Genomic DNA, 27,560 nt, shown 5'->3' with positions numbered 1-27,560 from the left:
AGTCCCTTAATTTAAAGGACAATAAAAATGAGGCCATTCTCATGGTAACTGTATTTGAGTGCAGTGGTCACTGGCGATTCGATTGATGATAGCCTCCAATTTTAAAATGAAATCCTTTCGATAGAAATACCATAGGCAGTTTGTTGTTCACTACATGCATGTAGTCCCGTTTCCTCAGACGGGGCCGAGGATAACTTGAGATTAAATTATATGGCATGTTTTACAGCCCGATGCCCTTCTTGCCACCACACTCAGTTGAGGAGATAACGGGGATAAAATCACTGATGGCGAATGAAGTTGGTAAAGGAGGTGGAAGTAATCAGTTCTACTAAGAAGGTTAAATGGGTGTTAAGAGTTAAGATCCAGTATACTTTTTGAGTTTCAAACCAATAAGTATTTATAAATTCAACACCTAAGGGGATTAAAACGGAGCTACAGATTGAAAATCAAAATTGCTGACCCTCTTACGTAATATGACCGATAGAGTAAACATCTCACATCATGATTCCTCTCATTTTTTGTCACTTTTGTATGAAACTGTTTTTAAAAAATGTAATCCGTAAGAGGAGTTAGAAATGGGTTAAACCTCCAAAATCACACCATAACCATGCGTAACTTCGCTGAAAGAACTATATGTAAGAACATTTAACTCTTAACACACACTCAAGAAAGCTAAATCTTAGGATTAGGGAACAGTGCAGACCAAAAATAGACAGTAAAGAACTCGCTCGAACCCTATGGTCATTCGCCTCATTGACGCTGGTAATTCGAATTTGTTTCAAAATCGAAAATCGTGTGGCCATCCAGCGCACAGTCTTCCTTCCAACCACTGTATCAAAGAACGGATAGTAAGCATGTGCATTTTTGTTTGTCTCTTGATACGATACAGGCTTTAGAATTTTGTCTTTACTCCTCACCGTTATCTCTAACTCTTTGCGAAGGACCTTCCGGATATGGTTCAATCAGTCGTCTTTCTCCAAGTTGTACCACGGTTTAAATTGGGTGTTTTCTTGGTTTTCTTACTACAGCTTTGTTATTTGGGCTGTGATTTTGGCTTGTGTTTTGAGGATTGTAATCAAAATTTGCTCCATATTATGTTACAATTCACTCAGCGACAGCTTTTCTGGTTATTTAATTTAAAGTTAAAAATGTTATTCTTCTATTCTGCTGGTTTTAGATTACGGCTATTTATTTACGAATATTTAGGACTATTCAGTATCAGCATTATTGAACGTTACTTGGTTGACTATGATGCAATATGTGGTGCGCATCAGTGCTAATCGTAGATGCCTCTTGTTTTCGCTGGCATGCTTGCTCAACAGTACGAGCTTCAGTTATTTTGGCAAGAAACTTATATTCACTTACCTATGCAATGGTACCAGGTTTCAGATTAAATCCCAACACAAAAATCGCATAGAGGCGAACATCCGTATAGAATTTGGTCAGGGAGAAATAGTTCTCATGCCACGTGTTACTGGTCTATTCAGTATTACAGCGGGTCACATAGCAGGGGTCATATCTTGTACCAGACACACGGTACACTGACAAGGCCCTGCCAGTCAGTTGAGATGCATGTCTCGTCGAAGAAGGTGACACCTCCCGAGTATACATTCTTCCAACTGATAAAAGAGACTTCACGGTCCACAGCAGGCTCTTCTGTTAAGGCCTCCTTCCCAACGACCCTCCGAAAACGAATATTCGACTCGTCAAGTGGTTGGATCCCTGAGTAGATCAGTGGTAGAGTTTCGGTTTCCGAGTACCAAGATCATGGGTTCAAACCTAATGGAGGTAGTCAGTTTTTTGAAGGGTGGAGAAAGTCCATTTGATGCTCAATGTACGATGTCGGCATGTAATATCTCAAGTAACACATTTGGCATTAGGCTTAAATATAATTAAAAACTCACCCATAGATCACCCAAGAGAGATCTGGTTTACTGTGCCATCTAATGGAGTAAACCAGAACGTCAAAAAATGACTTCAAATGAAAATGCCGGCACACGGTAGCCGAGGCCATACGATTATCACCACCACCACCATCACTATCTTCATCGTCATCATCATCAGTATAGTGACTCGTATTCAAATGCATGTGAAAAGACGAACGGGAAAGTGATTTCATATTATTAGTAATAAAATAAAACGATTCTTAATTAAATGTTATGTGAAAAGATAATAAGTAATATATATCGTCACGGCAAATTTCAAAGCTTCGACTTCGGGTTCAGGAGCGAGCACATTACCGCTGAAAAAGCTGGATAGTCGTCGTGAAGATATAAGTAGTATTACTTGTGTTATGATGATGCTTGTTGTTTAAGGGGCCCAACATCTAGGTCATCGGCCCCTGATGGTAAGAAATTAGGCGAAATGTAAAGAAAAATTAAAAGTATAAAGTCCTCCACTGACCAGAATTCCAAACGTGAGGACGAAGAATGAATGGATGGATATGAATTTAAAACTATGAGTGGATCCGACCCGCAATGCCTCACATTCACAGAAAGTGGCGTAAAACAATAGCATTACTGACTAAGGGACAGTTTCTATAGCACAATACTGAATCGATGATGCGTGTAGTCTAAAGGAGTCCAAAATCCAAGTCATCGGCCCCTCTTAAGGGTACTTATAGATAGGAAAGTAGAACCATGGTATTTGTCACGTTGTAGTACTAATCAAAAGTAGCGTAGACTCGCGGTATTCCACACATTGTAGTACTACTCACAGGTAATGAAATTCCCACATGTAATACAGACCTATGGTGTTTCGCACATTGCGGGGCCAGTTACAGACAACGCAAACTAATGGTATTTATCACATAAGTGTACTAACCACAGGGACTCGCACTATCCCGTGGTGTTCCTCACATAGTGGGTACTAATCATAGGCAAGGCAGAACCATGGTGTCGCTCACCCATGGTGTTGCTCCTGATACTAATCACAGGTACTGTAAAAGCCGGCAACGCACTCTGTTGCTACTAATCACAAACCTATTTTGTACCTAACATAGTGGTACTACGCGCAAGTAAAAGCGACCCATGGTGTTCCCCACGTGGTGGTACTAATCACAAGTAGTTTCATGGTTCTAATACAATCATCCTTGGTCGCCCCCTTACGACAGGCAGGGGATACCGTGGGTGTATTCTTCGTCTGCGTCCCCCACCCACATCGGGTTGTGTGTTTGGTCCGCGAGAGGTATTTTATTTCCCTCAAGTCCGCCGAAAAGCCGGTTAGGACCCCCCTATCCGCCACCTGGGACGCGCCACGTCTTCCCTTGATACGCCAGCGTAATAGGTTCGTGGACTTGTGTTCCTGTCTCCCTCTCAAACTAGCCATTACTTTCAATACTTTCGAGAGAGGTGATCTACTTAACATTCGTTGTGACTCTAGACCTTCGCATTTTATACTCCGATTTATAGATGTAATGGAATGAAAAATGAAATGGCGTATGGCTTTTAGTGCCAGGGTGTCCGAGGATATGTTCGGCTCGCCAGGTGCAGGTCTTTTGATTTGACACCCGTAGGCGACCTGCGCGTCGTGATGAGGATGAAATTATGATGAAGACGACACATACACCCAGCCCTCCGTGCCAGCGAAATTAACCAATGATGGTTAAAATTCCCGACCCTGCCGGGAATCGAACCCGGGACCCCTGTGACCAAAGGACAGCACGCCAACCATTTAGTCATGGAGCCGGATTATGAAGGTAATAAAGAGATACGATAAAGGCCGACTTACAACAAGTACCAAACCTTCAATCTGCGTCAGTGTATAGCGAAGTCTGATTCGTAATATGTAACAGGCAATCTGACACACATTCACTTCAAACAAAGGTTGATCTCTTTTCTGCTGCTCTGTCTACATTCATAAATATGGAATACGATTAAATTAAATATTCCGCCCATACGGAAAGAAAAGTCTCGTCTAACAACAGAGTAAAAATAAGAAGCTTGTAATCAATGCATCACAGCGTTCGCCGTGTTGACGCAACCTGTTGTACATCATTAACGAATGTGTTGCCAACATGCGAGGATGTGTGTCTAACATCGTTCCCGTGTTTTACAAGATACGTGAATGTATGCATAGTACTAAAGTAAAGAACGAGATGGATCACAACATTCTCCGTGCTGATGCAATCCCCCGGATGCGAACTGGTCACACATGCATACTTGTCCCTGTTTTACGTCCGACTACTGTTACCGACATCAATCCTATAAGGAGGAGTGTATTCATTAATGCCTCTCTCTCTCTGGTCGCTGGTAGTGTGCTGCTTTGAGTGTGCATGGGAACAACACCGAGTCCTCGAGTCAGAGGAATTAACCCTACACGATTAAAATTCCCCACCCTACCAGGAATCGAAGGGCCCGGGGTAAAGCATTTCTACATACGACACACGACATATTATTATTATTATTATTATTATTATTATTATTATTATTATTATTATTATTATTATTATTATTATTATTATTATTATTATTATTATTATTATTATTATTATTATTATTATTACAACGTTGTGTCCAAGTAAGGTGCGCGATTGAATTTGCTCTCTTCATCCTCTCGCTGGATTTTTTATCCGTTCTTCGGTCCATGCTGTGGTGGTCCTCATCTTGGGTTTATAAGTAAAGTGATGTTTGTTTACCAATGTTCTAAAGCTAGCCCTGTCCCATATAATTTCACCTGTTACGCTGATTTCTTGAAGGTTTTCTTCAATTTCGATTATCCAATTATTTTTTTACTTTTAGTGAGGGGGCAAAATTTCAGTCGTATTTTTCTAATAGTATCTGATGTCTTCTCAGAATGCTGGTCTAATTCAGGAGACCTTCGTTTTATTCATGCTCATTCTATGCATAGCGGACCAAAGATGTTCCTGAGGATTTTCCTTTCGAGTTTTTTCTAAAATTTTAGTTGGTTATCTGCCTCCAATGATCAAGTTTCCTGATGCGCATAATGCTTCAGGCTTAATTACAGCGTTATAGTGTTTTAATTTAGCGTTCCAAGATATTGTTTTTTTGTTGTACATGTTCCATGTGATTCTTTAGGCTTTTTGTAATTTAGATATTCTCTTCCTTTTTGCTTCACAATTTAATCCGGATGTTTGGATTATTTCCCCTTGGTATTTGAAAGTATTTACTTCAGGGATTTTTCCAAACCGAGTTACCAAGGTTGTTTGTCGAAGTATCGAAGACATCCTTCCATGTATCAGGTTTTCCCCTGTGAGATTTGGAGTCCAGTTTTAGATGTCATTTCATGAAATGTTTCCAAGGAATGAATTGCTTCTTGCCTATTTTTTTATATAATTGCCAGATTATCTGTGAAGGCCAGACATTTGATAGTGAATTTTATCTTTAACTATCTTGCCGCTATTAATCCCTTTAGTTTCCTTTTCTCACGTTCGGAGTATTTTTGCTAGCACAAGATTGAACAGTAATGGAGGTAAGACAATTATTGTACCCCCCTGTTGGTGGGGGACGCAGATGAAGAAAACACATGTTATCCATTACCTGTCGTAAGATGACACTAAAAGGGGCCGATGACCTATATGACAGTCCCCTTTAAACAACAAGCGTCATCATCACCATCATCATCATCATCGCCTTGCCTGACCCCTGTCTTAATATCAAGATGTTCAGAAATTTCACCTTAGAACTAAATTTTCGAAGTGGTATCAATGTCAGTGTGATCAAGTTTTTTGTTTTATTATCTACTCTAATATCTTCCAGCACATTAAGAAGTGTTCGTCTATCTAAATAATCATATGCTTTATTAAAATTATAAAAAATTTATTATTATTATTATTATTATTATTATTATTATTATTATTATTATTTATTGTCGAATATCATCCTCATGAACGTGAATATCTACATTAAATGATCATGGTTTTTCTAGCCATCCCAATGACGAGAAAATGACTTTACAATTGAACTGAAAGTTAACAGATCATCAAAAGGCAGATAATTAGATTATAGTAGAATACACTAGAGAATCTGTAAATATAACATAAATATGGACGAAATACTGTGTACGTGCGACTTACCTAGGTTGGCCAACGAAACAGCAGCCTAATGAGTAGCTTTGGCGTCGTTCAAGATCTATCTTTCAACAACCAGTACATCAATTCTTCAAGCCTGTAAAAGAAACATGGGTGTGTAAAGTAATGTAGAGATTTTTCTGGAATAGAATATAATACTTCAGAGTATCACATAATTACAATAGGGCAACAGTCCCGTTTTCTGGTACGAGGTCAGGAATGGGGTAAGATGAAATAATAAGCCATTTTTTATGGCCTGATGTCCTTCCTGACGCCAACTTCAGCTGAGGAACTAAAGAAGAATAAATTGATTATAATGAATGAAATAGAGTAAGGAGGTAGAAGGAATCGACTGTGGCCTGTGAATTGAAACTGACCCGATATTGACCCCGAAACGAAAAAAGAAGGAAATCGCAGAAAACTGGACCTATTTTGTTTCTTCTCAATTTTTATTATGTCACTTTGTAGCGTTACACCTCTATGTATTCCTCTTTGGGTTTGTGACACAAAACTAAATACACATAAATGACAAAACTGTTTCGAAACGAAATATGATATAGAGAAAACTAAATATATACAATATATTGAATGAAGATGAAAATCCTCAGCCTGTTTCCAGTCATTTGACCAGGTCAGGAATGAAATGAATGAAGCCCCCATCTAGCGACGAGGATAGCAATTGTGTCGGCTGTCGAAGCCTCTCACACTCCTCTGGGGCAAAGATTAATGACTGACAGATGAAATGAAAAGATACTGGAGAGTATCGATGGAATGAAAGTTGACAGGGAAAACCGGAGTACCCGGAAGAAAACATGCCCCGCCTCAGCTTTGTCCAGCACAAATCTCACATGGCCGGACCGGGATTTGAACGACGGAAACCAGCGGTGAGAAGTTGTCGCGCTGCCGCCTGAGCCACGGAGGCTCCCACAATATGTACAATAAATGAATTGATCTCTTGCCTGTCAGACCCCTTTGTATCATAAATTGCATCAGATGATAAACAAAACAAATATAATCTTCGAAAACATATATCAAACTGAAAACACTGTACTGTACATTCATTCTAGATCATGATAACAGACTATCGCAATGCACTGCTGGAAAAACAGCTGTTTATGTTATTAAAAACATAATAAACGCACTGTATTCACATTCTGGAAACAATAGCTTTTACTTGCTTGGAAGATTGATTTTCAGTACATTTTGAAAAATATCTTTATTTGTAAGATAAGTGTCAAAAAGTATCCAGATCCTCTCCAAGCCTACCTTAACAATGAGCATATTTGGGAGACCTTAAATGGTTATAAGTGAAGCTATGCGTCTATAAAATAAAAATTCCGTGGTGAAGGTTAATAATGTCCCACGTATCAAGCAAACTATTCTTTGTCTTACACAATACCGTTTCGATGTCTCAATAATAATAATAATAATAATAATAATAATAATAATAATAATAATAATAATAATAATAATAATAATAATATTTATTTATTTATTTATTTATTTATTTATTTATTTATTTATTTATTTATTTATTTATTTATTTATTTATTTATTTATTTATTTATTTATTTATTTATTTATTTATTTATTTATTTATTTATTTATTTATTTATTTATTTATTTATTTATTTATTTATTTATTTATTTATTTATTTATTTATTTATTTATTTATTTATTTATTTATTTCGTATGGCATATATAGGGTACAATGAAACTATATATATATACACTTAAAGGAGATAGAAAAACAATCGGACAAAGGATCAATGGATGGAAATATAACTTAGAGTTTAATGTCCAGATAATTTAGCCAGTTCACTGCCTCTTCACTTGCTGCATGAAATTCGTGGTATCCTCTCTGGAAGCACCGAAGTGGGCACTTGTGGAGCCAGGAGTTGCATCTTCCAAGACCGGTCCTCACACTGTTCAACGAAGCCCAGATTCTTCTTGGCAAGCTGAACCCAGCAAGTTTGCCACATGGGTCTTATATCAACCCTAGCTGGTCATCCTTGCTTTACATCCGTAGGTATGACCTTAAAGTGCCCTACACGTGTCCCCAGGGCGATGCTAAATAAGTAACAACATCGGCCGCTGGACCAAAAGAGATTTTCTTGCGTATATCCTAGCAAATAGAGGATACATCACAATCGCGATAGTGATAATAATAATAATAATAATAATAATAATAATAATAATAATAATAATAATAATAATCTGGTAGAAAAGTGAAATCTCTATAGTCGCAATTCCTCCATGTCGTATTATCTGTAGGAAGATAACGCGAGGTCCGGAATTTATCTCGAGAGAATCTGGAGCTCGGGTTGTGTTTACAATATCTGTTTAGTAAACGACTACAAAATTAAACTGAAGACGTTCTAGGAATAAGGATGTAACCAACAAAGTTTTGAAAAGCGACATTTCAGTGGAAGTAGAGTGTATCACGCCTCTATGCTATGGTGTCATCTTATGCCTTACATTTGAACTTCAAGCTGGTTTAAAAATGAAATGGCGTATGGATTTTAGCGCTGGGAGTGTCGGAGGACATTTTTGGCTTGCCGGGTGCAGGTCTTTTGTGTTGACACCAGTAGGCGACTTGCACGTCGTGATAAGTATGAAATGATTATGAAGACGGCACATGCACCCAGCCCCCGTACCAGCGAAATTAACCAATGACGGTTAAAATTCCCGACCCTGCCAGGAATCGAACCCGGGACCCCTGTGACTAAAGGCTAGCACGCTAACAATTTAGCCATGCAGCCGAACAAGCTGATTTACAGCCAGCAGAATTGGTCCTCCGTGGTATAAGGATGGAACATCAGTCAAGATGGTAGAGAGTGCTTATGTTGGTTCATCACCAGTTGTAATAGATCATTTAAATAAAGGCCATAGACAAAATCACATCTACATATTGGAATAATTTCTTGGTATTTTGATTGTTATTGTTGTTATTTTTATTATTACACTAATATTATTTGCTATCATTTGTATTCCAAGTGCATGTATTATACGCGTAACGTTTAGTGATACTTCATTTTACGGGGGAGTGAAGAGTAAGGAGGGAGCCACTCAGGTTCCGGTAATACAGCCAACTGAATGGAAATGAAATCTGAATTGAATCGATGGTACGATCGACCGATATGAATCTTCTTCCTAGAATGAATTCTTAGAAATATCACTTTCACAATCGCCACTGCTATCTGCAGTACTATTAATTACAATCTCGTCCATGGCTACTTCTATAACACCGTCGTGCCTCCAGTATTCCTCGAGTTCTTTCACCTTTCTGCAATACCCCTCCTAGTCTCCTAGTCTCCTAGGTCATCGATGGTCAGTCGTCGTAAGTTAGCTGCTGACATGCCTCCCGTAATATTTTCCTCACTCATGGCTTTGCTGTGTAAACAACAACAGTACGTAAAGTGTTGCAATTATATACCGCCAGATGTCTCACGCCGATGCATAATCGATTCATAGTTTTTGTGTCAAAGGTTGCCAATACGAATCTCGAATTTAACCGAAGACTACCGATTCAGCACTAGGGAGCCGAAGGATCACTAAAAGTTTCGCGAATAATACAAGGTTTCTCTTCTGTTATATACAAACGTAAGACGTACTTGCAGATTGTTTTCTACTGTATCATTCCCAATTCATACATTATTTTTAAAACCTTAAGTTACATTTCGTAACTATAATATACTACTTTAATAGATGAACTAATTTGTACACTTGCATATGTAATTGGTTGAAATAGTTTACACCATGAAATAAACATTATAAATGTTTTCCCTCTCCCCTGAAAATTGACTGATTTTTTTGGTTACATCCTTATTTCGGAGAGGTCTTCAATTCAGTGACAATAACCTGGCGGGAGCTGGGCGAGGAAAACATGATGATGATGATGATGATGATGATGGATATAAAAGTCATAAAACAAATATAATACATAGATATCCATAAATTATATAGAGAGCAAACCCTTAATCAGGGAAATATACCACTTTTGTTTTGCATTCAAACTCTTTGGGCCATATTCTAGGAATGTATCTGCTTTCGGCTTTATCGTAATAATAGTTTTGTAAATTTGCTATTGAAGACGACTGAAAAATTATATTAGAGCTAAAAAGCTGTAAATAAGTTTGAGTGCCCTATTTTGAGGAATGTACTGTATTTTAAAACAAGTCCACGAAGGTGCTGTAATATCAAAACGATAACAATTTGCGAAAGACAGCTGCCGATTGGTGGAAGTTCTTGGTATTCATATACCGCATTAGTCATTGAAACCATTAGCTGAATAATTGATGTAATTGAATTTTGAATTTGAATTTGAATTTATTGATAATGATGATATACATGCCACTGAGGCTGAAAAGCCCCTTTATGTAGCGTCTACTTATAACACAATACAAGTTTATGAATATACTAACTACATTTTATAATATTAAAATATTAAATTAAACATTAAACTTAAAAATTAAAATACAGATACCAATTCCAATAAAATTAAAACATAAATCATATAAGAAATAATAAAGCATATCATTCGATTTTAATATTTTAGGCTACAAGAATCTCAGGAATATAAAAACAGAAACAATTTTCTTAGAAATATACATATTTCTTATTATTAGACACAAGAATACCTGATCTCAGCCCCTTGCGTACTCCTCCAGGAAGATAGATGTTAAGGACTGCTTTAGTTGGGTGCAGTTCCTGTCATTTGCGAAACGGTGAAGATTAAAGACATTGAAGATACGGGATGCAGTGCAAACAAAAGATTTGTTAAATTTAGTGGTACGATGAAGGGGAATTTGAAGGGTAGTTTTTGTAAACCTATTATCTCTGTTATGTACTGACTCCATAGATTTAAATGCATTATATAGGTAGGGTGGGGTCTTCAGTTTGAGAATTTTGTGCGTAGCAACGGCTACTGAGATTTCCCGTCGTTCATGGAGTTTTAACCATTGCAGCTGTATGTAATAGGGTGTTATGTGTTCATCATGCCTGGCATTTGTCACGTAACGAACACATGCGTTTTGCACCCTCTGTAGTTGTATGTTCAAAGTTTCGGATAAGTCGTTGTATACGACTGATCCATAGTCGATTATGGGGAATATAAGACTTTGAACAAGTAGTTTCCGCATAAAAGGTGGTGTACATGACACGTTACGTTTCAAAATATGCATGGATGACACAACTTTTCTGATCACATTTGACGTATGATCAGACCAGGATAGGGTTCTGTCGAAAATGAGTCCTAGATTGTTAACGGTGTCACTATAATGGATATCTGAATCTAGAATTTTTATTGGTGGGAGGGATTTGAGGTCAACAGTTTTCAGGAGTTTTGAGTAACCTATGCAAATAAGCTGGGTCTTAGCCACATTTAATTGGAGGTTATGATTTGCGCTCCATTCGATCAATCGAGAGATATCATGGTTGAAATGCATTATACAAGAAGGTGCGTTAGTGGGACTGAAGTGGAAGTAAGCTTGTAAGTCATCAGCATAAATGTGAAAAGTACTTTTAAAGACTTCAGAAATGTCATTAATATAAATAGAAAAACATAAAGGACCGAGGACTGATCCTTGTGGTACGCCACAGTTTACTGATTCCCAGATAGAGGATCGTCCGTCAACAAACGTAACTCTTTGTGATCTACTTGATAGATATGATTCAAACCAAGACAGAGCACTCTGCGAGAAACCAATTGACTTCAACTTTGCAAGAAACAACTCATGATTAACAGAGTCAAATGCCTTAGAGAAATCAAAGAGACATAAGATAGTAAGCTGCCTCTTATCGATGGCCGCGCGTATATCGTCCGTAACTCTCAACAGAGCCGTAGTAGTACTATGGCCTTTCTTGAAGCCAGATTGGTAGGGATTTAGGATGTGATATTTAGACAGATATTCACATATCTGCTCATGAACAATTCTTTCTAATGCCTTACTAAGTGCACAGAGGATATTGATAGGCCTAAAATCACTATAGACTGTTGGGATTTTCTTTTTGGGCACAGGACGTACATTGGCACGCTTCCATTCTGAGGGATACACTCCATTCTGTAGAGAGAAGTTAAATAAATGCACAAGGGCAGGAAGAAATATGTCAATGCAATTAGAAATCATGGATATTGAGATATTATCTGGACCTTTAGCTTTAGTTCGAATTGATCTGACTGCTTTTTCTACCTGTGAAGGCTGTACGTACATGAAATAGAACTTATCTCTGTTACTTGGAGTGACAGATCTATAATGTTTGGTAGTTTCTGATACTTTCGGAGAGTTGAAGTTAGAGACTGATGCCATATAATATTCACTTAATTCGGATGGAGTAACAGGCATCTGGCTATCTTGAGAGTGACTGACTCCAATACCAAGTGATTTTGCAGCACGCCAAGAAGCTGAGGTGCTCTTACAGTTACGGAAGATGTTGTACGTATATTTCACTTTAGCGTTTCTAATGACTTGTTTTGTCTCATTACGCAAGACCCTGAATTGCTCGTAATCATCTGGAAGTTTTGTTTTAATAAATTTCTTCCTAGCTCTGTCCCGTTTACTTATCAATTCCTTAATACGCTTATTGAACCATGGTGTTGACTGGTGTTTTACGAGAATTCCTTTGGGGGCGCATGCTTGTCATAAAGAAAAAGTACAAAGCTGTTTAAGAGAGAGACTTTTTGATCTATGTCATTAGACTGGAAGAACACATTCCAGGGTAGTAATTCAGCGTCAGCACGAAACTTGTTTACGTCAAATTTACTGAAGTCTCGAACAAGAATTGTTTTCGGAATTTGTTTTGGCGTGGATAAATTGAATACAGCATATAGCAAATCATGACCAGAAAAACCGGCAGCCGGTTCCTGTCCGTATTCTACTACCAACTCATTGCAGTTGGATGAGATTATGTCAAGAGTGCTATCGGAAGTGGCAGTATGAAAGGTTGGATTGAAGGGAAGGCAGTCGAGGTTACAAGCGTTGAGCACATCGCGTATGTTATTGCTTTCAAACGTCCCAGTTCCGAAACGAGCATTAACATCGCCCACAACGAATACATATTTATAATTCATAACATGAGAATACGTATCGTTCAGGAATGTATCCATGAACCCTACTTTTGGTGGACGATATATACAAGCGAAAAGAATTTTAGTGTCTGAAAGGGCTATATCAAGGATTATGTACTCAGGTTTCTTACTGTACTCTCCAGGAGATTTGCTAAGTACACTACATTTTATACTGTTCTTCAAGTAAACTGCAACACCACCAGCGGCTCTGTTTATTCTGTCATTACGGAAAATATTATACCCATCGAGACAGACGGCAAAATCTGGTACTGAAGGTTTGAGAAATGTTTCACTTACTGCAATAATATCAAACGAACTCTTGCCAAAAATGTGCCGGAACTCAGATATATGGGAAGAGTCGACAAGAGACTGAGAATTGATATGAATGACCTTGAGATTTCTTGTGTTTCTCACACTAACACCGTGTAGTAAATCAGATAAGACACACTCATTACTTGTCATGAGTACAATATAGTACAAAAGGTTAAACACAATAGATAAATAACAGATCGTTCAAGAAGTATGATGTTTTTAGTAGCCTATATCAATATAAGAATATGATATGGTGTAAACACTGTATATGAGGAGACCGTTACCAAATGCGCCCTTGTCCACAATTGTTGGACATTGATATATTGGTACCCCTGAATTTAGTTAATAATCTTCAATTGAAATGCAGGCGCATTACTTTTCCAAAACCCATTTCAAAATCACGAACAGGAACTAAATACCTCTTGTCTACAAACCAGAATCAGGTTTATTTCCTGTGTTCTGTGTCCGTTTAGGTACTACCTAGAGAAAAAACATGGAATTATTATTTCAAAGACGTTTAATTTCCGAAAAAATATTTAAAACCTAACAATAAAACCCCCAATGATGAATGGACAAGGACACTTCTGGAACTAAAGATTATATTTCTCATAACCTCCGCCATTGAACAAGATTCCATTTGTTCCTGTACTGATGACCGCTTGTATAGTCTCTCGTTTAATTGAAAGGCAAAATACTATTCAATATCGTTACCGAAACTCCCAACATCCAAACATTTTAGTGGTAGTGAAACCCATTACTCCGACATAAACCATGCAGGACTTACGTGAATTTTGTCAGTTACTTTAACGTACAACTATCGATCACATTTAGGTGAAAGTCCGTAAGGACAAAGATGTTTAATAAATACTTTAACAAATTCCAAAGAGATAAAGATATCATAGTAAAGAAAACAAAATTGTACAGTCGTAAACAAAAGTCTACACATACTTCAAAATTTCATATAAGTGTTATCAAATCAGAACATTTTACTCATCTGCGCTTACAAAATATAATTATAGACTTGTAGATATTTTATGGAAGCAATAACTAAGTGTAGAACTAAAGGTCATATGTCGTTCATATCTGAAACGAAACAAATGTTCAGGAACAAAAGTGAACATACACTCTCATGTTAGGTTCAGTACATTTTGTTTACAACTGCTTTAGCTACCACAGCTTCCAAACGAAGGAGCATCGATTCCACTGCGTGTTTGGTGACTTCTGGTGAAATGCTGTTTCATTCTGTTTTTACGGCGAGCTTCAAGCCGTCCTTCTTCTTGATGGAATATTACCTAATACACCTGTGGAGTTCTTCCCAGAGGTGTTCAGTAGGGTCGGGAGGTGAATTAAATTGCTTGCCTACATAATAAAGCAACGGTATGTTTAGGATCATTGTCTTGTTGAATGACCGAGTCATTTCTTAATACCGAGCTCGATAGCTGCAGTCACTTAAGTGCGGCCAGTATCCAGTATTCGGGAGACAGTAGGTTCGAACCCCACTGTCGGCAGCCCTGAAAATGGTTTTCCGTGGTTTCCCATTTTCACACCAGGCAAATGCTGGGGCTGTTCCTTAATTAAAGGCCACGGCCGCTTCCTTCCCACTCCTAGCCCTCTCCTGTCAAATAGTCGCCATAAGACGTATCTATGTCGGTGCGACGTAAAGCAACTAGCAAAAAAAGAAAAGCTCATTTCTTAGTCCCAGATTTTTAACAGAGATTTTCCTCTCATATGCAGAAATACTTCCATATATCCATTTTGTTTTCAATAAACACTAAATTTTTAACCCGGCACTAGACATATAACCCCAAACAACATTGTTCCCACCTCTATGTTTCACAAATGGAACAAGATGTTGCTTTTGGAGGTTTTCATTATGTTTTCTCCATACTTTCAGCTTTCTATCACACTGAAATAAAGGACAGAAGTATTCACCGTTTGTAAGAACGTCACAGGCACAAGTCAAAACAATCAACATGCAGCAACGGTTGTCCAAAAAATTATGGAATAAGTGGGCGTAGTAGAATTTTGTTTCCGACTGTATATTATATTGATTGGGCGGTTAGAAATATATGATCCAGCTTTTCTCGGGTGTCAATATCACGCACTGCTGCATGTTTGTTTTTCAACGTCTCACTTAATGTATTCTATGTAGAACAAGCAACTACATAAAATATTCAAAGGGGAGAGAAAACGACAGGAATTCGTAATGCGCCGGAAATCACTCTCACGATAGCTCGCCTGATTCTTCATACGGGTCACAACACGTTTAAGAGAAGGTCATTCCTATGAAACTAGGGAAATCAATCGTCCATGAGTTTTGAGTTCTTTGTCCTTTTAGACCAAGGGCTGTAATTTTACAAAATAAATATCTCCTATATTCCTCATGCTTCAAAAGAATGACAAATTACAGGAAGAATGTAAAAGATAACACATTCGCATTTACGACGTACACACTTGCTTCGTCCAGGTCATAATCGTCAATTGTTCTCGATTTCTTCTTTTTTTAATCCATATTAATGTTAAGTGAAATTACAGAATATTTTAACAATTAAATGACACATATTGCTTAAGACCTTTAAGTGATTTGATCCGTGCAGAACGAGTGGAGAAGCCACTTTGATGAGATGCTGTTCTTTCAAGTGGAAGGAAAAATAACACACTGCGACCTCTTTGAAAGGAACAGTAGTTCAGTTGTAAGCGGTTTAAAGTGCTGACTTGAGTTTTCTCAGAAAAGCAATAAATATTTGATTATGGAGAGCGGTTATGGGGGGCAGTGGCCAGGCTGTGTTTAAATGACTGTGTCGAGTAATTAGTCTTTACGCTCGGGTTTGAACTCCCCATAGTAGGATGCCGGGAATGAAACCTGTACAAAAATTCTGACTGTACTAATGTCAAATAGGCCGTTTGATTTGCTTTCTTTCTGGCACTCAATAGAGATCCGGGGACAAATCCTAAGAATCTGTATACAATGCACTTTATTTTCTCTACATGCTTATTCCATTTTAAGCTGCTGAAAATAAGAATACCAAGCAGTTTTATTGAGGTGTAAAGCATCCGGTTCTTACCACACAGTGAAATTTGATGTAGAAACTGAGTTCTGGTTCTAGTTAATCGGATATATTTACACTTCTGTTGCCCTGTTGTAGTTCCTCCCAAAACAGGAGACTCAATGACCACCACACGCGTATTAACTTCATAATATTATTTTAATACATCCTTTTTAACATCGTTACGGCCTCATTGGACCATGTTTATTGAGATTTCCAACCATGTTTACGTACCCTTGCCCACATGTCTTTCATTCTCTTAATATGGGCATTCTTCTGTCCTCTGACCAGGGAAGTAGTTTCGGTGGTTTGACTTGATCTTCAGGTGCCCTCCAGTCCTGGATCTTTTGTTTAAAGATTCATCTGATAAGGACATCTTGATCCATTATCCCGCTTAGCCTCAAATCATCAGCCACTCTCTGGTGCCATATAGGTTTACCTTTGAGATTCCAAACTCGTGTTGGGATCTGTTTCGTCAGTCTGCTGTCAGACATACGGAACACGTGACCGAAGAAAGTCAGCCTCCTTTTCCTCATGACGTCCGTTACTTTACCCTCCTTGTTATGCACTTCTTCATTTCTTCTGAGCTTCTTTGTTCCTTTATTTCTAATGGTTCCTAAGATCCTCCTCCCTATCCTTTGTTCTAGTTTCACCAGTTCCCGTTTTGAGACTTTATTTCTCACGCTCATTGTTTCTGATGAATATAAAACTTCTGGTCCTACAACTGTCTGGTAGTGTCCGATCTTAGCTCCCCATGAGAACACTCTCCTATTATATACGTCTATTTTGTCTTTCCAGTACCGGTTCAACAGTAAAATTCCGTGTGAGCCAAAGAAATGCATGCTAGACTTCTTCCAATAATTTCAAATCTACAGAGCGCTTTGGCCGTGTGGTTAGGATCGCGCAGCTGTGAATTTGCATTCGGGAGGTAGTGGGTTCGAATACCAACGTCGGCAATCCTGAAGAAGGTTTTCCGCGGTTTCCCATTTTTTGCCAGTTGCTTTACGTCGCACCGACACAGATAGGTCTTATGGCGGACGATGGGTTAGGAAAGGCCTAGAAGTTGGATGGAAGCGGCAGTGGCCTTAATTAACGTACAGCCCCAGCATTTTCCTGGTGTGAAAATTGGAAACCACGGAAAACCATCTTCAGGGCTGCTGACAGTGGGATTGGAACCCACTATCTCCCGGATGCAAGCTTACAGCCGCGTGTCCCTGACCGCACGGCCAACTCGCCCGGTGGTTTCTCATTTTCGCACCAGGCAAGTGCTGGGGCTGTACCTTAAGACCATGGCCGCTACCTTCTCAGTCCTAACCTTTTCCCATCACTCGTCGCCGAAAACCTTCGATGTGTTTATGCGACATTAAACAAGTAGCCTAGCAAGAAATCAAATCTGTAAGAACTAACAAAAATATAAAATTTGACATAAAAATATGAACGTCCAAAGAGTCTACCCAAATAGCTTTCGTCTTCAGATGGTGTAATAGTAAGCGGTGCGTACGTAAGCCATTTTGTGGTGAAATCTCAGCTTGAAGCGTGCGGTAAAACTAGTATAACTCGGGACTACGATATGATCAGGTACCGCGAGGTGTGATTCGTTTTGCCTACCGGAGATCTCTCGAAAGATGTATTAATATTTTTTGAGAAAATTAATTGCATTTATGAAGTATTCGTGAAATATTTCTGAACTTTGTGAACATTTCCAAACGTCTCAGTTTCTTATTTAAAGAAGTTCTAGCCTGTCGCAAACGGAAACAGGAAAAAATAATGAATCAAAAGGAAAGAATAACACCGACTCCACTACAGATTTTATGATAAACAACAACAACAACAACAACAACAATAACGTTATCCTCGTCTTGATACATCCAGCAAGCCGTCACATTGAATCTGGGTACAAGATGCAGGGAGGGCTATCAGTGCTAACGAAGGGCATTTTGAACCTTTCATGTGGTATTCTGGCACGTTCTGTTCACGTGTGTTTTCTATGATCAATGAACCATGTGGAGTTGTAGAAAATGAGTTCTACAATGGAAATAAAACTTTTCGGGACCCATGTCCATATGACATATTTTCTTCTCCTACGTGTGAGATATATGCCCTCAAAGTTTGGTCACACCTTTTTGTTACAGATATACTCTAGACCTACTGAGGTTCAATTCGTTCGGCGTCCGAAAAATTACACTACAATATGTACTCTGTCTTCTTCCGATCGATTCTCAGCTCATTTCAATCTAGTGCTGCTTGCCAAATCTTCGCGACTGTTTCGACTCTCGCTGATTATGATTTATTTTCGTACAATAGGCTTTGCGTCACACCGACACAATACGTCTCATGGCGACGATGAGATAGGAAAGGGCTAGAAGTGAGAAGAAAGCGGGTATGGCCTTAATTAAGGTACATCCTCATCATTTGCCTGGTGTGAAAATGGGAAAACACGCAAAACAATATTTAGGACTGCCGACAGTCGGGTTCAAACCCACTATCATCCGAATGCAGGCTCATAACCGCTCGCCCGTAACTGCACAGCCAACTTACTCGGTCTCACTGATTAAGACGATGTCATCCGCATACAGCATGGACCAAGACAAGGCTGCCACCAAACTTTTCTCTCAAGTAATTCATGACAGTGTTGAACAGCAGTAAGCTAAGCGCCCACTTGGACAGTGAAGCTTTTCAAGGTTCCTGCTACACTGTGGTCTTCATCTGTTGAATCTTCATATACAAAGGGCACAGTTCAGGGACTTTCTCCTTTCGAAGTGTGGCCCAAAGCACATCCTCAGGGACGTGATCAAAGACTTCCTTCAGATATAAAAAACAATTTAAGATCTTTTCGTAATTCACAGTATTTTCACTTAATATTCTGAGCATTTGAACTTGATCACTGTGCATGAATAGAAATTGATTTTTGTGTGTGTTTAAGATATATTCCAATGTGCCCATACTTTAATTGTTTGCGAAGTCTGTTGGATATCTCGACAATTCTCGCACGTTATCTGTGTTCTTGTAAATGGATACCAGAAATATTTCACAAAACCGATCTGGCCTAAGGATACAGGCAAGTATTTTGTCGAACAGAGGAGATAACCAATCCTATCCTTGTACTTCCAAGATTTTCAGTAGATCAGAAGGAATGTTGTTACGCCAAACTGCTTTACCACGTTTAATTTCTCAAGCTGCCTTTTGGAGGTCTTGGTCATGACTTCAAACATCATCACAGTACGAATGTTTACCCCTTAGTCGCGTTTCTTGATACGGGGTCAGGCATCATGTGGGATTAATTTATATGCCATGCATTTACGGCGGGATGCCCTTCCTGACGCCAAACTCAGTTGTGATGCTAATGAAGATGAAATGAACGATGAAACTGAAAATTAGAAACCACAAAGAACTACTTTCATAATAGCCGACGGTGGGGTTCGAACCCACGCGTTACAGTATTTATACGGTAAAAAATTAAGATATTATTATGTGGATATCTGCATCTTAAGTATTTCTCTCTCAAGGTTGGTGAATATGAAAATCAAATCCCATTTTGGAATAAACTGCATATAACTTCCTCTTCTTACGTTGAAACTATTATATCCCAGATATACTGTAGTGTTTCATTTACTGCGCAATATAAACCCTAGTAGAATGTTGTAAAACTGCGACACGAGATAACTAACTCAATAGCATAATAACGAGTGTTTTCTATTCTTCCCTGGATCAGGTAATGAAATCTGTGCTCAAAGGAGGATAATAAAGGGAAACCAATTGAAGCCAGAACAGACAGAGCAAGAGATGGGCTCCTTTGATCGCACAAGAGCATATAGCCTACTGTGACGCACATATATAATAATAATTTGTGCCCACATACCCTTCGGATACAATAATGGCATCATTACCTGACGGTGAAAGGTTTCCTCTGTCCTTACTAACGAATAGCTGCAGAAAACATCGCTCAGTATAGAATATCGTTTTACGTGTATCGACATAAACAATAGCAATATGACGTGGAAGTGCTGGTGTAGTCAGTAGGTCATTGTCGTCAACCCATTAAAACATATATCATCGGCGTCTCTGAAAAAGCGCAAAAGTAGTTAGTGGAAAGTTAAAGCAATAATATTAAATTGTCCACTTACCCCTATAAATTCTGTAATAAATTATATAATTGTCAGCCCTGTGCGGCAGAAGTTCTGTTCCTGTCATTATGCCTAAGGGCCCAAATTTGAATCCCAGTTCGTTCAAAACTTGTAGAAGAGGAGAAACTATGAAATTTATGAAACCAAATAACTAGAACTTTTAATCTTTTAGAGGCTACTTTTAGCATCTTATGTAGGTTTTCATTAAACTATAAATTTTTATTTATTTATTTATTTATTTATTTATTTATTTATTTATTTATTTGTTTGTTTATTTATTTATTTATTTATTTATTTATTTATTTATTTATTTATTTATTTATTTATTTATTTATTTATTTATTTATTTATTTTTTTTTTTATCGCTGGTTTTCTTCTCAGTTCGGCAGTGTTTTTTGAAGGTGCTCAAATACTTCAGCCTTCTGTCGATGAATATACCGGTACATGAAAGAAATCTTGCGGGACAATATTCTGACGCCTAAGCTTGAGAGCCCTATTCACCAGTATAGACTAGTGACGTGCATTGTTCGAACCACTGTTCGGGTAACCACGACAGAGCAACATGTGCCTTGCTGCATATGCAACCACTACAACGCGTAAGTGGAACGTGTAAACTAAAATGCCCGAGTTTGCTCTAATTCGTTGTACCAGGCATGTTCGAAGCGAAGTTCGCTGACTAGGGAGGATGACCCTGCTTGCTCTACTGACGTTGCAATCAATGTGTTCAATCCAGATATGAGTCCGGCTTCATGACTAAATGGTTAGCGTGCTGACGTTTGTCCCAGTGGGTCCCGGGTTCAACTCCCGGCCGGGTCAGGAATCTTAACCTTTATTGGTTAATTTTGATGGCTCGGGGCTGGGTGTGTGTGCCATATTCATCATTAGAATTCGTCGTAGATAGGACCTCATCCTCACAGATGTACAGGTCGCCTGTATGTCGTCAACTCGAAAGACCTGCTCCAAGCCTCTTCGGAGGCCAGACGCCATTATTATCCAGATAAGAGTAAGCCCTTGTTTACAAAGAGCAAAGGTCTGGAATTCGATAGTATAAAGTGGTGATGTAATGGTTGGTTAAGAGTAGATGGATGCAGAGTGCGTCTCGGCCCACAAGAGGTCAAGGCTGGTCCATGGTCCGACAGCTCAGCACTCAGACCGGCCAACCGAACAGATGATGGGTGGCCACGAGTCTACCGTAGCTCTACGCCACTGTATTCGGGAGACGGAGAAGGGCCAGTCCACACCGCCGGCTGTCCTGAGAATGGTCTTCCGTGGTTTCCCATTCTCCCAGTGAAAGGAGCATGAAATTAGTCTACCTACTCTGTCAGTAATTGCCAGACGTACGTTGTGCATTCCATCAAGCAGCGAAAGGAACTTCAGTAAAGCGGGAATGTGAAAGCGGGAAAGAGATCCTGTGGATGTGATCACAACAGAGACATTCATATAGAACAGTAAAATCGCTTTACTTATTTCCAGAGTCCACCGCAGTGTCAATTTCAGAGCAGAATGCTCTCTCACTCGAGAGTGCTTTATCGAGATAATGAAGCGAACACATCCTTGACAAGTACCAGAACTCCTTCCGTTCTGACAAACAACAGCTGTAGTGGCTTCAAAGATACACTTGATTAGCTAGTACTCCACCGAGAACTACTCAACTTCAAACAGCTGAAGTATCCTTCCTCATGCGAGTACGGCTCTAGAGGAATCAATTAGGGAGATAGGGCCATTAGGTTTCTGATCACTATGGTTGTCTAATCTTACAACTTCGCCATAAGAAGAACTATATTTCAAAGCCAGGTATAAGAAATCCTAATAGTCAGTTTTCTACAATAAACTGGGCTAAGTTGCTCAGTTAGTAGAAGCGCTGGCTTTCTCAGTCCAAGATGGCCGGTTCGATTCCTACTCACTTGGACGGTATTTAAAATATATCATGACTAGGGCTCGGAAGTTGAAGACCTATAACTTGCCTAAGAAAAAGCTATAAAAAGCCTAAAGAATCCAAGAAAAAGACCTACAAACTGGCAAAAAGGACGTAAGAATGCGATACAAACTCATTCATAACTTTAGTTTCAATTACATATTTAATGAAGGAATATAATATTTCAAAATGCAAGATATTGGTGGTATGCAGCATACAGTGCAAAAACATACCAGTGAAATACTACTTCTTTCAGACTATATATATATATATATTTTTGGATCAACATAATTTAAAAAAGGAATTCCTTATTTGTTATAAAAGTACATGCAGATGAAATATTTTTCCACGTAAAACGAATGAATTCAGTGAACCCACAATGGACATCCTGGAGAAATAAATTGAAATTAGTGTAACTGGAATCATATTTGGCTTAACCACGCTAGGGTTATAGAAATTGGAATTCGGAAACCTTACCTCAGTTGGCTTTGCGGTATATCACAATTGTCATCTCCAGGTTCTTTACTGGAAAGGATCGTCAGTTTTCAGACAGCACGTTGCGAAACATCGAAGAACTTCCCTCCACATCAGCAGATGTTAAGGGTTCATACTTGAAGCAACTGAGATCTTCCTCTTCAAATACGATCTCATCAAAATGTTCTCACTTCAATATTTAACCCCATGGCACTACAGCCCTTGAAGGGCTTTGGCCTACCAAGCGACCGCTGATCAGCCCGAAGACCTGCAGATTACGAGGTGTCGAGTGGTCAGCACGACGAATACTCTCGCCCGTTATTCTTGGCTTTCTGGACCGGGGCCGCTATCCCACCGTCGGATAGCTCCTCAATTGTAATCACGTAGGCTGAGTGGACCTCGAACCAGATCTCAGGTCCACGTAAAAATCCCTGACCTGGCCGGGAATCGAACCCGGGGCCTCCGGGTAAGAGGCAAGCACGCTACCCCTACACCACGGTGCTGGCAATTTTTTAAAGCATTGGTTTCATTTTTCATTTAATTTCATTTCATATTCTTTGTTTTTAGATATTGTTCAATTATATGTATCTTATATACTAGAGAAAAGATGTTTAAGAGGCGATGGATGAACAAATGAGGTGCATAGTATCAAACATGGACAAAAGCCATTTTGTTAATTTTTCAGTAGAGCCACATTTTTGTTTCTCTATGTTAACCTCCTGATACGAGTGTGAAACTTTTTGTGTGCCATATTGCCAACCATATGAACAAGAAAACCATTGTTGACACTTAAGAATTTCATTCTAAGGCAATGTAAAACACGTTCAAATATGACGATGTCCATTTTTGAAACTAAGATTGACTTTTGTTTCGATTTTGATACAAACATCCATGTAATTGTCCACTTTTGAAACAAACTATCCTAATATTTTGAAACAAAGTTGCGGGATGGTATAATAGTAAACTTCTGTTTTAAAAGAAATATAATGAAAATGTGAAAGAAATTAGTTTAATCTTATACTTTGTTAACAACTAGCATGATATTCATCCGAACTTATTGTGGTCGTCATCTTCTTCAGATCTTTCTCAACGAGTCCAAAAGTCCTATCTGACGGCAAATATGAGTTTCCAATAACTGGAAATATCAGTTCTCATTTCTTTGCCTCATTCTATAGCCACTTATAAACAGACACATTGTCAGGGCGCAGCTTGCTTTGAGATGTGCCTGTTACAACAGACAGTTTGTAACAGTAAAGTTATCTGGAATAATAAGCCGACTGATCAGTTAATTTTGGCAAAGCAAGGTTCTTTTGGAAATCATAGGACATTAAAAGACAGTCCTGTTCTTTTTTCTTCAGTTGTCGATAAAAATTCTCTGGTTGTTTTTTTGTGGATAGTTCTCTTCAAAATTAAGGTTGTTCTTTCCTCCTCATTCTTTTCAAACTTAATACATTGCTCTAGTTCCAAGCATGTAGTGCACTCCTCTGTGTATGGGGAAGAAAACCCGAAATTTAACCTGATACCGGTATTAAAAATGTGCCTAAAGTAAGCTCCCTTTACTTGCAATTCCATTTATGGTGGACACTCCGAAACATTGCTTTCCATATTAAACGAAAATATTTTCCCAAATACTTATGTTATAAGTAAAACACTGAAAAAAACATGAGCACTAAACTTCCAAGCACGCACCGACAAGAGAATGTAAACAAATGGTCGCCATGCCAGTTTGATGTCACTTGTAGCAATCTGATTGGCTGAAACGGTAATGTCCGTTTTTGATAGAAACTCTGTTTGGAGGTGTCCGATTATGAAAGAAACTGTATATTTCTTTGTAAAAATAAAGTACAAATATTCGTTTATGAAAGACATGGGCCACTAATTCAGAGAGAGCATTAAAATAATAATTTTATATTCTTAACTCAATTTTGATATGGGTGGCGCATGTCCGTGTTTTATATTAGGCACCTCAAATGATGATTCGAATTGAGAATGAGCAGTAAAAATGTAGTCGAAATAAGGTGAAGTTCCAAAAACTCCGCTAAGACCTAAAAATGGCTAAAAAGCATCAATAAGCCGAACACGCCGTAAAAGGCAACAGAAAGGACGAATAAAACCCATCATTTTCCGGCCTACAATGACCCAGAATGACCATATATCATGTTGACCTCGTCGTCGGACACTCGAGAAAAAAAAAGGAATTTTTCCTCAACTTCCGAGCCCTAACCATGACACTACAGCTTTCGGCCTTGGTCTACCAAACGACTGCTTAAATATGTATACTTAATGTCTTTGGTTTGTTATATTCTTTACATATTTATGAACGAACCCACGAGTATATTGAACGAGCGAACCTACAACTAATATGAGCAGTGAATGGCCAGTCACGGACACATACAGTTGGGGACTCTTAACTCTCGCCATCGTTGAACGAATAAAGAAGCTGTCATACTTAAATTTCGTTGTGATATATGTCCCGTACGTGTCCCACGTGGAGACCCTTGACATTAATTAGCATAGGCTTGATTGCTGGGGACGTAGTGAAGGCCTCTCTGCTCATCTGAAAGTCTTCCATCCCTCAAGGATAAGCTGGTACGGCGAGGATTCAGCTAGAGACGGAGGAAATTTGATTCATTTCAGCTGTTAAACCAGGTAAAAGAACTAGAATGCGTGTGGAAACAGATGAGGAACTGCCCCGTTGTGTTTTCGTGACGCCGTTGCCAAGCGAAAGTCTTACTTTGGGTAAAACGAAAAAGACGTTAGATGGTCTATTCATTACAATTTTATTTACAAATTTGTTCTTACCGAGCTTCTATACATAGATCTTGTTATTCCAGAGAGAGGTCAATTGAATAAGAGACAGGTATGTAATACTATGATTATTTCCTTCGTCATAAAGTTCAAATGTTATTTTCATGTAGGCGTACAGTAGAGTCTCGATAATCCGTGGAAATTGGGGACGGGGAGAGGAAGGTACCTCGGATTTGTAACAATTTTAACTACACCTAGCAACACAGAAAAATTTGAAAGATGAAATAAAATTTGCAACGATTAAAGCTAAGCTCCTCTATTGTCATTTCTCACAGTATTATGGCATGGATTAGGTTATTTTTTGAAAAAGTCCTTAACTGACTTCTGTTTCTGAATTCTGAATAAGAGCAGGTTATCGGTTGGAGTTGACTCTGGTTGTTGTTATTCGTAGCGTAGAGCCGCCTCCAACACACTGAGACCGTCGCTATGAGACATATTTGGCACCGTCTCTACTAAAACTTCTTTCTCGCTATCTTCTGTTGGTTCGTTCAAAATTTCAATGATTGACGTGTCTGTAAGTTCATACTGTTCATCACTCTTCATCCATTCCGTAACTTCGATTTCACTAGCATCTTTACATCCGAGTATTTGTGATATTAGTTCTGACAAGTTTGGTATGTCATCATCATTGCTGTCATCGGAGTTACTGCCAGCAGACACAGCCCTTCCTAAAATATACTTCCATGTCGTCTCGAGTGCCCCTGGCTTCACTTCGTCCCACGATTCTACTAATCAAGACACTACGTCCTTCAAGGTTTTATTTTTTATTTTAGGAAGTTCATGATGTTTCCCTTCTGTTGCTTCAGCAGTAAATGTAGCAGGCGGCGCAGATACTTTTTTTCTTTTTACATTCCGAAACGCCTTCATCCACAGGTTGTATCAAACGTTTCACGTTAGGGGAAAACATCCTGTTCATCTGGATGTGCCGCTGCGTTCTCCAGCAATAAAAGTGATTTAATAGGCCGACCCTTCTTTCTCAGAAATGTTTTAGTTTTAGGCACGACTAGCAAATGTTCCCGTGCTTCGCTACGGTATTCTACATTGTATACGGATATCGACGTAAGGACTGTGCGTGCAGTAAATGAGATTGTTTTGAAATTGCATGTCTCTTAGCCTTATCCGAGAAATGGCATGGGGAGGTCCTCATACGTTGTTTCCAATGTAACGTGAGGGTAGTGGAGTTGTGATGATAACGGCAGGCTCACTTGCCTACTGCCATTCACAATCGACTTGGCAAGTTTACATTATAATTGCAGGCCCCATTGCCTACTGCGGGGTCAAAATCGATGTGCGGAGTTTTAGTTACAATGGCAGACCCATTTCCTACTTCCAGACAGATTACAGTTGAGGAGATTTTATTATAATAGCAGGCAACTTACCTACAACCAGTCAAAATTGAATTGCGCAGTTACCATTATAATGACAGGCCCTTTTTACTGCTGCCAGCCAACTTACTGCCAGTCACACAGAATAGGAAGTTTTCACGAAAATAGCAGGCCACTATGCCTAATGCTAGTCACATTTTAGATTGGAACATTTGTTTATAATGCCGGGCACCCTGGCCTACAGCCAAACACAATAGGGTAGGGGACTTTCGAACAAAACTGCATGATCCCTTGCCTTCTGCAAGACAAACCGAGAAGTGAATTATTCATTAAAATGGTAGGCCCCTCTTACTAATGCCAGTTACACAGGAGTTGGAGAAGGACCCCATTCCTACTGCCAGCAGTCAAAGTCGGTGTAGGGAGTACTGATTACAACAGCAGACACACCCTTTCTCGATCG

The 27,560-nt window shown here is 38.9% G+C and overlaps 1 protein-coding gene across 3 annotated transcripts in view; it reads right to left on the bottom strand.

Moving 5' to 3' along the window:
• The window catches only part of Ac76E (adenylate cyclase type 2 Ac76E), a 1,381,264-nt gene that overhangs the window by 986,989 nt on the left and 366,715 nt on the right, over positions 1-27,560 (bottom strand). For all 3 annotated transcript variants that reach the window (XR_011018659.1, XM_068228989.1, XM_068228988.1), the window contains exon 3: positions 6,035-6,125. The gene's annotated coding sequence lies outside the window, so the exon portion shown is untranslated. The remainder of the gene's footprint in view (positions 1-6,034; positions 6,126-27,560) is intronic.

The sequence above is a fragment of the Anabrus simplex genome, chromosome 8 (genome assembly GCF_040414725.1).
Source record: "Anabrus simplex isolate iqAnaSimp1 chromosome 8, ASM4041472v1, whole genome shotgun sequence".
Taxonomy (NCBI): domain Eukaryota; kingdom Metazoa; phylum Arthropoda; class Insecta; order Orthoptera; family Tettigoniidae; genus Anabrus; species Anabrus simplex.
The sequence above is the reverse complement of the archived record's forward strand: the minus strand, read 5'-3'. Positions and strand labels throughout refer to the sequence as shown.